This window comes from Artibeus jamaicensis, unplaced genomic scaffold (genome assembly GCF_021234435.1).
Source record: "Artibeus jamaicensis isolate MK-2021 breed Jamaican fruit bat unplaced genomic scaffold, CSHL_Jam_final contig_588, whole genome shotgun sequence".
Lineage (NCBI taxonomy): Eukaryota > Metazoa > Chordata > Mammalia > Chiroptera > Phyllostomidae > Artibeus > Artibeus jamaicensis.
In genome coordinates, this window is record NW_026521895.1 from 368,787 (window position 1) to 379,676 (window position 10,890).

Below are 10,890 nucleotides of genomic sequence, written 5' to 3' on the forward strand. Positions count from 1 at the left end.
CAAGTTCTACAGACAGTAATGTGATAATATTTATCAAAATTACAAACACACAAACCCTCTCACCCAGTGATTTTTACTTCTAGAAATTTGCCCCACAGATACGCTTTCAAGTGTGGCAATTAATATATGTACAAATGCACTCTTGGCGGTATTTTACATAATAGCAAGAGCCTGGAAACAATATATGGGTATATTAGTAGCGGAATGGATAAGTAAGTTATAGTGCATTCACACAAACAGTATCAGTCAGAATGAGACAGATTTGTTTGCGGCACTGGAGTGCTCTGAGTGCATTTTGCATTGGGTTGCAGGCATTTTACATTTGCCGTTTTGTCATGTTTCCTTAAAAAGGGCCCCTGCAATGGTATCAGCTTCAGGCTTCACGAAATCCACATACACTCTGGGCCCCAATACACCTGGGAGATGGACGCATTCCTGTTAGTAACAGAGGCTCATACTGCAGTGAGGGGAGATGAAGGAGCATGAGGAGGATGTGAGGGAAAAGCTCCACGGGTGATTCTCATATGTTCTACCCCTTTGAGATTCACATCACTCTGTGCTCAACCCACGAACCCCAAGCCTGCACAGACCCCATCCCTCACACCTTCTCCCTCAGGCTCCCAGCCACTCTACTCTCAGATGAAGACTAACTGACCTCTGTAGCCCAGTCCCTGTGGCCCTCCCCCACTTCACGGCGCCCTCTGCCTCGGTCAGCCTAGTTCTCACAGCCAGCCATCCCGGCTCGAGCTGCTGCTTCTCCCTGGCATTTCTGACCTCTGGTTTGAAGCACAGCTGTGTTGTTATGTTTAAGAAGATGGCACTGTCCTGAAGTTTCCAGGTCATATTCTAAGCTGATCAGTCTTCTTGGAGACAGACAGCCTCTAAACAGTTCTTAGCTTTTAAATATCACCCGGGCTTTCTTTCGCTTTCTGTTTGTCTCCCTTTTGCCAGTTTCAAATACAAGCTGTTTCAGGGTGTGTGTGTGTGTGGGGGGGGGGTCAGCAGGAGGAGCAGTTATAGAAATTCTGAGGAGGGTGGGGAGTAAACCAGGCTGGCAGGAAAGGTTACTGATATATAAGTCAAGAAGTGAAGTTATATTGCTTTAAAAAACCCTACAATTTAAAAAAAATAAAGGAGGCAGGGAACTTTGAAAAATAGGGGGCAGACTGAGGGGTAGCTCCATTTTATTCCATGTACTCTCTCAAATCTTTCTCCTTTCCTCCCTCCCTTCCTCCCTTCCTCAAAACAAAAAATAACTAGGAACACCATAAACCTTTCTTTTTGCTATCCGCATTATTTTGTGGTGACTCAGGTTCGGTGTTCACCTGATTTGCTTTCAGACTTATAAAGCAAAGGCTACTTCGGGTACTTTCACATGGGAAATTCCAACTCCATGACTAGAGGAAAGCAATTTATTTTTTAAAAGTTGAACTGAGCCCTGGCTGGTGTGGCTCGGTTGGAGTGTCATCCCGTTAAAAGCCTGCAGGTTTGATTCCTGGTCAGGCACATGCTTGGGTTGTGGGTTGGATCCTCAATCCCCGATCCCCTGTCCCAGGGCCTAGGATGCTTCTCTCTCACATCAATGTTTCTATCTTTCCCTTCCTCTCTATCTCTAAAAGCAATGGAAAAAAATGTCCCCTGGTGAGGATAAAATTAAAAAGCAAAATAAAATGAAACTGAACCATACATACAATTATATAGCAAGAGTGAACAAGAGAGATGTGGTTTAAAACCAGCCATTTTCCATCAGTCAAGAAAATTCTGTCAGAAACTCCAGCCTCCGTCACTGTCCGCAGCCCCTCCCCACTTCCCTTCCCAGTGGCAGAAAACGGATGTCTCAAAACCAGCCAGGCACCACACAGCTGGCAGACTCAGAGCTTTCCAGTTACCGGAAAGGGGCCACGTTCCTGTGGGTCACAATGAAGTGACACAGGCTCACTTCAGACCCAGTCTCAGCTCTCGAGCAGGAAAGCTCACCCAGGGAGGCACCCAGAAGACTCTGCCCTGTATTAAGGGGCAGAGAGCACTGCCCCAGGACTCCACCTCTCACCTCCCCAGGTTCCCGCCGGCTTGTCACCAGGGGAAGCTGGAGAATGACATTGCCAACCATCGTGTGCACCTCATGGCTCTGATGGCTGGCAGAGGCCCAGGGGACTTTCTACACATTTGGGACTTAAATGGGCTGTCAAACTGTCAACATAGAAGGGTTTATGTGAGCCAAACTGAGGACATGCGTGGAAGCAACATCTCAGTGGTCCGAGAAGATGCTCCTGACAATGGCAGTTTTGCAGTTCTTTTTACGCATTTGGAATTAAATAAGGGAACATTAGGAAGACTGCATGAAAATCCATTGGAAGTAGATTAAGGAGGTGGGAGAAAGCAAGGGGGGTATGAATTTATGTGATTGGATTACAAGACAGTTAACATTTCACATTTGCAAGAAATAGGGACGGTGTGTGGGCAGCCAGATAATGTGCTCCCTTGAGGGGGCTTATACCTGCAAGGCGTCTGGCATTTCAAAGGTGTATTAACTCAGATGCACAAGATGGACAGGGCTTGCTTAAAGCAAAGATAACACTTCTACCAGGAACGTTATAGGCTAGGGCCATCACTATCCACCGTGATCTGCCCAGTTAGGAATTTATGAGCTGTTCACCCTGGGAGGCTACTTTCTGTCACTGAGCATGTCAGATTAATTACATGGCCCCCTTTTCTTTCCCCAGACTTCCGGAATTTCCTGCTAAGGCCTGCTGTTGGGCAGAAGCACTTCAAAGACTTCTCAGGTAAGACGACTAATTGGATGGGAAGGTTCCAAAGGCATCCCTTTCTCCGGAAAAGAGCCGCACACTGTGCAGAAGGACAACTAAAGCCCCTTTAGGAGAAAAGTAAGCCTATGTTGCTGGAACTGTGGAGGGACTGGCCCTTCAGGCGACTTGATGCTTTCTGCTCCCACACAAGTCCATGCCCCAGAGTCTCACCTCAGCTTGCATCAGAGCTGCTACCTGGTCTCTGCCATGCCCATGCTCATCCCAACCATTCTCCACACAGCTGCAAAGTCACTGTGTGCATCCGGAATGAGATGTGGGTCCTGGTTAGCAACTGTGCCCTCAGGTCCATGGTTACCTTCTCAGCCAAGGTTTCTCCAACCAGTGACGTGGTGGTGCCCCTCTAGCACTTACCGCATTCCACGGTCATATTTTCTTACAGCACTTAATGATGACCCAAAATCATTGCGTTTATTTATGTACACCTTTTACAGTGCCTGGCATGTGGAAGGCATGCAAGAAAATATTTATCGACTGCCTTACTGACTCAATGAATGCATGCTTGACTGAAAGATACAAGAACGCAAGAGCTAAAAGTGTTGCAAGAATGAGACCTAATCCTGAGCGATACTCCGCTTGTGGCACACACGGCCTCAGAAGTGACTCAGGACCCCCAGCCTGGATGCCTGAGTCAGTTTTAGCTAATGGAGTTGAATCAATTTAGGCAAATGCAAATTTGTCAATAGAAGAATTTGGACCAAATTGTATTTGGGAGAACATTTTGCTACTATGTCATGGGAAGATTTTTTAGCTCTATCTTTTATCAATTTGGTCTGTTTTTCTAAAAATTCTTTTCTTTGTATTTTTTAGATTTTCATTAACTTTGGCTTTTTAAATATCCAACAATCAAAAGTGTATGAAAGTAAATCTGATTTCCTTGATTTCTGTGTATAACAAACATCTGATTTGTGTCAGGCAGTGTGCCGGGCGCTGGAAATACTATGAACACGTCCTTGCCCTCTGACTATTTCGGGGAGAAATAGACATAAAACGAACCAAGAAAAAGCCAATTTTGATAGGCACTGTGAAGAAAAAACACCAGGAGCTGAGATGAGAATGCCCACTTTTTGTAGGGGAGTGAGGAGGGCTTTTTTGAAGAATAACATGTTGAAATGATCGGAAGAAGCTACTTTATGAAGGGTAGGGAAAAGTGTATTTCAAGGTGTAGGTGCCACATGCAGCGTCACTGAAGTAGGAAAGAGCTTCTCTGTTTCAAGAACTTAAGGAAAAACAGTGTGACTGGGGCACAGTGAGTGGAGAACATGGCACAGTGACAAGCTGGCCCCTGGGGCCTCGTGGGCCACGTTGGTGAGTTTGGATTTCAAGTGCGGAGGCTTCTCAAAGGAGAGTGATGCCATGTTATTTATGCCTAAGGAAGGTTGCTCTGGCTTCTGTGTAGACTGATGCCGGGCAAGTGTGAGGGTAGGGACACTTGAGAGAAGGCTGTTGCATAATCCACATGGAGGGGCTGGTGGTCAGGGCTGGTGGGGGCAGTGGAGACTGGGAGAAGGGGGGGTTGGAGTTACAAGAGGCAGCAGAATTGGGAGGAGTTGTCGTTGGTGAATTCGATTTAGGAACTGACTCAGGTACAGGTATCAGTCAGTGTCGAGTTGGGAAAACAAACCAGCTATTTCAAACGGAGGGAATATATCCTAAGGAAATTAGGTTATCTGTTAGAATGTTTTCCCAACATTCCAGTACTAGTAGTACTTTTCAGTACTAGTAGTTACAAGACTGTTGCAAAGTTTGGAGAAACAGAGAGAGGAAGGTGTGCTAGCCTAGAGATGAGCACCTGCAGGAAGGCAGGACCACTCCTAAAGCTGGAGGGAAAAAAGTGGTGGTGATGTTATCAGCCCAGAAATGTCTGGCATCTGACACTGTGTGAAGCTGCTGATGCTCTTGGAACTGGCGCTGCCCCAGCCACTGATGCTGTTGCTGGAACTGCTGATGGCTCCTGGAGCCCACATCGCTGCCACCACCACTGCCAGAAGCTTTAAAACAAAGGGTCTCTCCTTCATTCCGTCCAGTTTTCCCACCAGTGCTTCACACTGGCAGCATCTAACTGGGCCAGTTGGCAAAGGCGTCTGGGAAATGCAAGTCACAGGATTCCAGCCCCCTCTAACAGTACACACAGCGGCAGGAATGGTGCTCAGTGCCAACAAGCCAATGAATCCCATATTCTTTTAAAAAAGGTACATTTATTTTTTACTACAAAGGCAATATGTATCCATTAGAAAATAATTAGAAAATACATACAAACAGAACATTAAAAACTGTCATAGTCCCACTCAACCAGAAACAGTAATTTCTTTTTAAATTTTATTTACTTATTTTTAGAGAGGGGAAGGGAGGGAGACACATCAATGTGTGCTTGCCTCTCACGCGCCCCCTACTGGGGACCTGACCCACAACCCAGGCATGTGCCCTAGACTGGGAATTAAACCAACGACCCTTAGGTTTGCAGGCTGGCACTCAGTCCACTGAGCCACATTAGCCAGGGCTAGAAACAATCACTAATAACATCTTGGGGTCTGTCTCTCAACAAGGGACTCTACATTTGGTTTTGTAACCCACAGCGTTAATTTTGTTGCAATAAAATATTTGCCAGATATTTACTTTGTTCCAAGTAGTTCCCAGTGTTGAATATTTATGTTTTACGAACATTTTCCTATTATAAATATAAATAGGAATTATTGCATGAAAACAAATTTGCAGTTTGAGAAAACAGTTTATAAAGAGTACAATCATAACCTGTAGTTTGACTATTATGAGATTTTTTTGCTTAGGTAGAAAGAGGAAACTAACTATTTTAGACATAAGGTAAAACACCTGGTCTTCTATCCAGTTGCTTTGCTTTGCTGGGAAGCCAAAAGCAATGTAAAATTTCAGAGCTGGACATGTGCGCACAGTCTGGAGCCGGAGAGGAGCTTAGTCGCAGATGCACTTGAACTGTCCCGCTAACAGCTCTCTGTCTTCATAGAGTCAGACCTCTGGGGTGTGCGAAAGGGGTGACATCTGAGACAAGGTGTCTTTCAGAGTAGACCCATTATTATGGCCACTTGGCAACTGTCTTTGGTGTTATCTGTTAGAATATTTTCAACTACAAGTGGCTGAAAACTGTGACTTAAATTGACTTTAAAAATGATGTATCCTCTCCATAACTGGAAGTCCAGAGGTAGGGCAGTTCTCCCGGAATAGGTAGATAAGCTCTCAGTGATGTCGCCAAGGTCCCAAGTCCTTCTGACACACCGCCTGCCTTTCTAGGTGTTGGCTTCACCCCAGGACCGGCTCCCTTCGTGGGGACTGGGTGGCTGCCAGAGGCCGCAGAGCTGCTGGTTTCCGTTTTCTGTGTTTGCAGGGAAGGAAAAGAGAGAGCTTTCCCTTTGATATCAACTCTTTACTGGTGATTTCCAATACTGCTGTACATTAAAATCACCGGGAGTGCTTCTTGAATTATTTATTGTTGTTATTTCATTTTTATTTTGTTTGTTTTCTTGCTTTTTAAAAAAATTATTGATACCGAGGCCTTATCTTTAGCCATATTAATTTATTAGCCTGAGGTGGGTCCCAGCTGGAAGCAGGTTTAGAAGCTCCTAAGTAATTGTAATGTACAACCAGGGCAGGGAACCATTGGCTCAGGCTGAGGTCACCTGCCCATCACTAGACTAACAGTCACCAGGAGAATACTGACTGGCTTAGAAAAATGGATGCCCCTCAGACTGTGCTTGCCCCTCCCCCCACCCGTAGAAGCAGCCCCTGGGAACCTGTCAGAGATGCGAATTATCAGGCACCACCCAGACCCACTGATTCGGAAACTCTGGGGGTAGGGTCAGCAATTCGTGTTTCAGAAAGCTCGCCTGGTGATTCCAAAAGACCCACTGCCTCAGACCAACCAAGCTCCTTCTGCAGAGCCAGGGAGGAGAGAAACATGTGCACCAGAGCTGAGGTCTGGTGGCACAGTGGACCACAGGACACGGGGGCCCTTGGTACTCCCTCCTCCCAGCACCGGCCAGAGAGGGGAAAATCCCAGAGACTCCTGGCTGCAAACAGAAGGTGCCCGAGGTGGCCACCGAGCCTCAGCCACGCAGCGGGCTGGGAGGAGGGGGAGCCATGCTCCGTGGGTGTGTGGCCCTCCGTACCCTGGGGAGCCTTTGGAAGCTGCTACAGGAGCTACAGGGCTGGAATGACTGACTTGGCACACACTTCCCCCCAAACACTGTGAGTTCATTTCAACCGTAGTGCAATTTCACTAGGATCATGGAAAAGAAAAAGGCCGTTAGGTAAAAACAAAGGAAGTGTGAATGCCATAAGGACTTCAGTTAATAATATATCAATATTCATTCATAAGTTGTGACGTGTACCGTACTAATGTCACATGTCAACGGGGGCAACTGGGTGTGGGGGGTGTGGGAACTCGATGTGAGTCACCTGTCCTGTAAATCGAAAACTACTCTAAAATTTAAAAATACGCTATTTTAAATAAGGGACATTGAGATACAAAAACCCTTTGTAAAAGGCTTTATAAAATGAAGCACAAAGTTTCCTTAATGCATTCATACTAATGTGAATATGACACTGCTGTATTTTTATGATCGATGCAATTTTTTTGCCATATTTTTAGCCAGAGCGAGTGCTTTTTGGGCATTTTCAGCTTAAATAAGAGTCGAACTGGAAAATGTTAATGAAATTACTGGTAGGTCTCACTTCCCAGAATCTGTACACGGCCTGAGTTATCAAAGAGCACTCATCCATGTGCTCAGAAACAACTAAGAACTCATACAGAAAGTCACTTCCTTTCCCCTTGGACTTGGACAGAAGGAGGACGCCTGGGGACTCCACAGGGAATGGGATATGAGCGAATGCATCTCACCCTGACCGAGTTCATGGCAGTGAGCTCAAGCGTAAGTTCCCTTCAGGTGCCGACCTCTGGTTTCACCCCCTCCATTTAACTTAAATGTGCTTCTTGGGTCCCGAAGGTTGAGCCTTGCAGCCCAGTGGACAGGAGGGTGGCTCGTTACCAACAGCTGCTCTCCACAGACTACACGTCACTGGAACGTGCGACTGCCGGCAACACTGGGCCATCGCTGGAAAGGAGCAAGGAGCTAACGCCAACTTGTAGTTTGGAAGATTCCTCCTAATATCCCCTGTTAAGTCAGTTATGGTAGTTTGGCTTATCTTCCTCCTTTACCAAGTACCAGTAAGGCAACTGACAACTAAAATTTTCATTGCAGGTAAGAGTGTGATAATTAAGAGTCGTAGCAAAAAGGTACTGAAGGGCAGTTCTGGTGGTGACCGCCTGCGCCCAACAGCATGCCCTGCTAAGGCTCTCTCTCACCCCCGTGCAGAAGAGCAGGGGAAGGAAAACAGGAAGGAGCACTCGGTGCACAGCCCCAGTCGGTGTGAAGTACCCAGGAGGCTGTAAATCACCACTGTCTCTAGCCACGCACCAGGGGCAGTTTTGTGTGTTGGCTGCTTTTTTGGCCGACAGGAGGACCAGCTGGGCTTGCAGAAGGATGCTCCTTCAGAATGAAGCAGCACTAAAAGCACCCAGTTAGACAAGTGGGTCACCATCCCAATAAACACATTTTGGCTTAAAAAAAGAGGAGAGAGAGAGGGAATACTTAAGGACAAACATGTTGCCATGCCAAGCAAATGGCTCAAAATAATCTTTTTTTCCTGCTCTTACTACCTTGGCATCTCTCGGATTTTGTCCATCATTGTTTTACTCTCACTGTGTGACCTTGGCCGTAGCCTCTCTCTGTTTCACTTTTGTCATCTTCACAATGGGGAAATATCAACAGTACTGATTCCTTGGGGATATAATAAGAATTGATCAAAGTAATGTTTGTAACACTTTTAGCACAGTGCCTGGAATATGGTTTACCAAAGGGTTTGTTTAATAAATTAGTAAGTATGAGCCCTTGCCCACTATGAAGCCATTCAGTGTTTAACAATAAGCCTCTTGACGATATGGTCTGGCAAGAACATGGAAGGGAAGGGAAGCATGGCAGGACGTTGAAGGGGCAGAAGACATATAGACAGTTTTTATGAGAAATAAAAAAAGAATGTAATGCAACCCTTCCATGAGATTGGTAGAGAAGTAAAATGACACGGCCCTTTGGAAACCAGTTTGGTGCTTCCTCAAAAAGTTAGACACGGAATTACCATGTGACCCAGCGAGTCCGCTCTTAAGTATGTGCCCAAAAGAATTGGAAAGCAGGTAATCAATAGCCAGAAGGTGGGAACAACCAAATATCCATTAGGTTATGAATGACTAAAGAGATGTGGTCCACCCATACAATGGAATATCATTCAGCCACACCAGGGAACACAGTACTGATGCATGGCACAATGTGGATGAACCCGGGAAACATTTTATTCAGTGAAAGAAGACAGACACGAAAAGCCGCATATCCTCTGATTCTACTCCGAGTGACTGCCTGGACAAGGTAGATCCACAGCAACTGAAGCAGGCTGGTTGGCAGTCAGTCATCAGGGCTGGGGAGTTGCGGAGTAACCGCTCACTGAGTAGAGGGCTTTCTTTTGGCAAACGTGTTCAGGAAACGCAGAGTGACAGTGGTTGCCTGACATTGTGACTGGACTAAGTGCCATTGAATTATTCAATTTGTATGGGTTAATTTTATGTTTCGTAACTTTTACATTATAAAAAAATCATACCTACATGCCAGAGTGAGTGCCGTCTTTGTTCTGGTTGAGGATATAAAACATTCCAGCTTCCTATTCCACTTGTCACAGACCTTTTTAGAGAACGTCAGCCAACATCCAGCCCTTCCAAGCCCTGGTTTCCTTGTCTGGAAGAAAGTGAAATAATTACGAGCATCCCTTTCATGTTAAACTCTAAGGCAAAGAAATTCAACACCCTGTCTCATCCACGTGCTTGAAAATGACTGCATCTGTACTGTAGAGAGATGTATACTGGAAGACAATGACTGCTGTTGCAATGAAATTACAGGGACATTAATTTGTTTTAGTTATTAATATGAAAAGTATTTTAATATTCATTATTACAATGACACAAATGAGTGGGCAAATAATGAACACAAATGCACGTGAGCAGTTAGCTTGGTGTTTGCCATGCTGATGCTCAGGCTCAGAGCCGTGCATGCCTCTAGCCTGCCTGCACCCCTCCACGGAGTCACGCATGCGCTCTTTGCCAGTCACGCTGTCTCCAGCTCCTCGGCCACGTACAGTGGCGGCAGCCACCAGGTGACCGGGAGGCCTGTAATTGATTGATGGATCGGTGCCCTTGCCAAGGTAACTAAAAAGTCCACTAGGTGCTGCCCGTCCCTCCCACGTAAGTGTGCCTTCCTGTGGGAAAGTGAGAGGGACGCAGCCGTCTTTTGGAAGACATACTTAAACTGGCTGTTACATGAATATGTGACTAGTTTTGAAGGCAGACTTTCAGAATGCCGTGGTTTAGTAAATCTGAAAGATGAGCTGATAAAAACATCCAGCAAAGCAACATACGGTGTTTTCAGGGTTCAGTCAGATATGATCCCGCATTTCTTCACTGGGCACAGAGGGCCTTGACTAGAGTAGGGACTAGGAAAATGTTCATTTCAGTTAAGACTGGATTCCTCTCAGTCCCTCAGTGGCTTGAACCTCCTGATGTGGGTCAAACAGAAGAGGAAAAGTGAGTAAGAAAAGGCACCAAGTAAACCTAGAAAGAGATCACTGTTTAGTATACACGTAATTTGCTCCTGGGTTTATTATTTTGTTCAGGAGTGTGAGGTGATCAGCCAGAATGCTGCAGTGTACCGTGCTGTTAATTCCCTTTGCATTTTCAGAGCTGGGAGTCATGTTTTCAAGTTTGGTCTTGAATCTTATGCAAAACATGTGCAAATCTATAGCATTCTGAAAACCCCATCTGTTAGCGAGCCTCTCCGCTACTCAGACAACCGCAGCTGTTTGCTGTAGAGGTGACTGGCGGGGGAGGAAGGCGGTCCCGGAGGCGGCGCAGGGGCGGGGCCTGGGTGGGGCCCGTGACGCGTCCGGTGGGCCGGCCGCCCCGCTGGACCTCAGCCTCTCCCCGCCCGGGGCCGCC

The 10,890-nt window shown here is 46.3% G+C and overlaps 1 long non-coding RNA gene across 1 annotated transcript in view; it reads left to right on the forward strand.

Moving 5' to 3' along the window:
* Positions 1–4,240, forward strand: part of LOC119043000 (uncharacterized) — a 123,184-nt gene extending 118,944 nt beyond the window's left edge. The window contains exons 4-5 of the long non-coding RNA XR_008392528.1: positions 2,724–2,783; positions 3,260–4,240. This is a non-coding gene — a long non-coding RNA (uncharacterized LOC119043000). The remainder of the gene's footprint in view (positions 1–2,723; positions 2,784–3,259) is intronic.
* Positions 4,241–10,890: the final 6,650 nt, after the last annotated feature.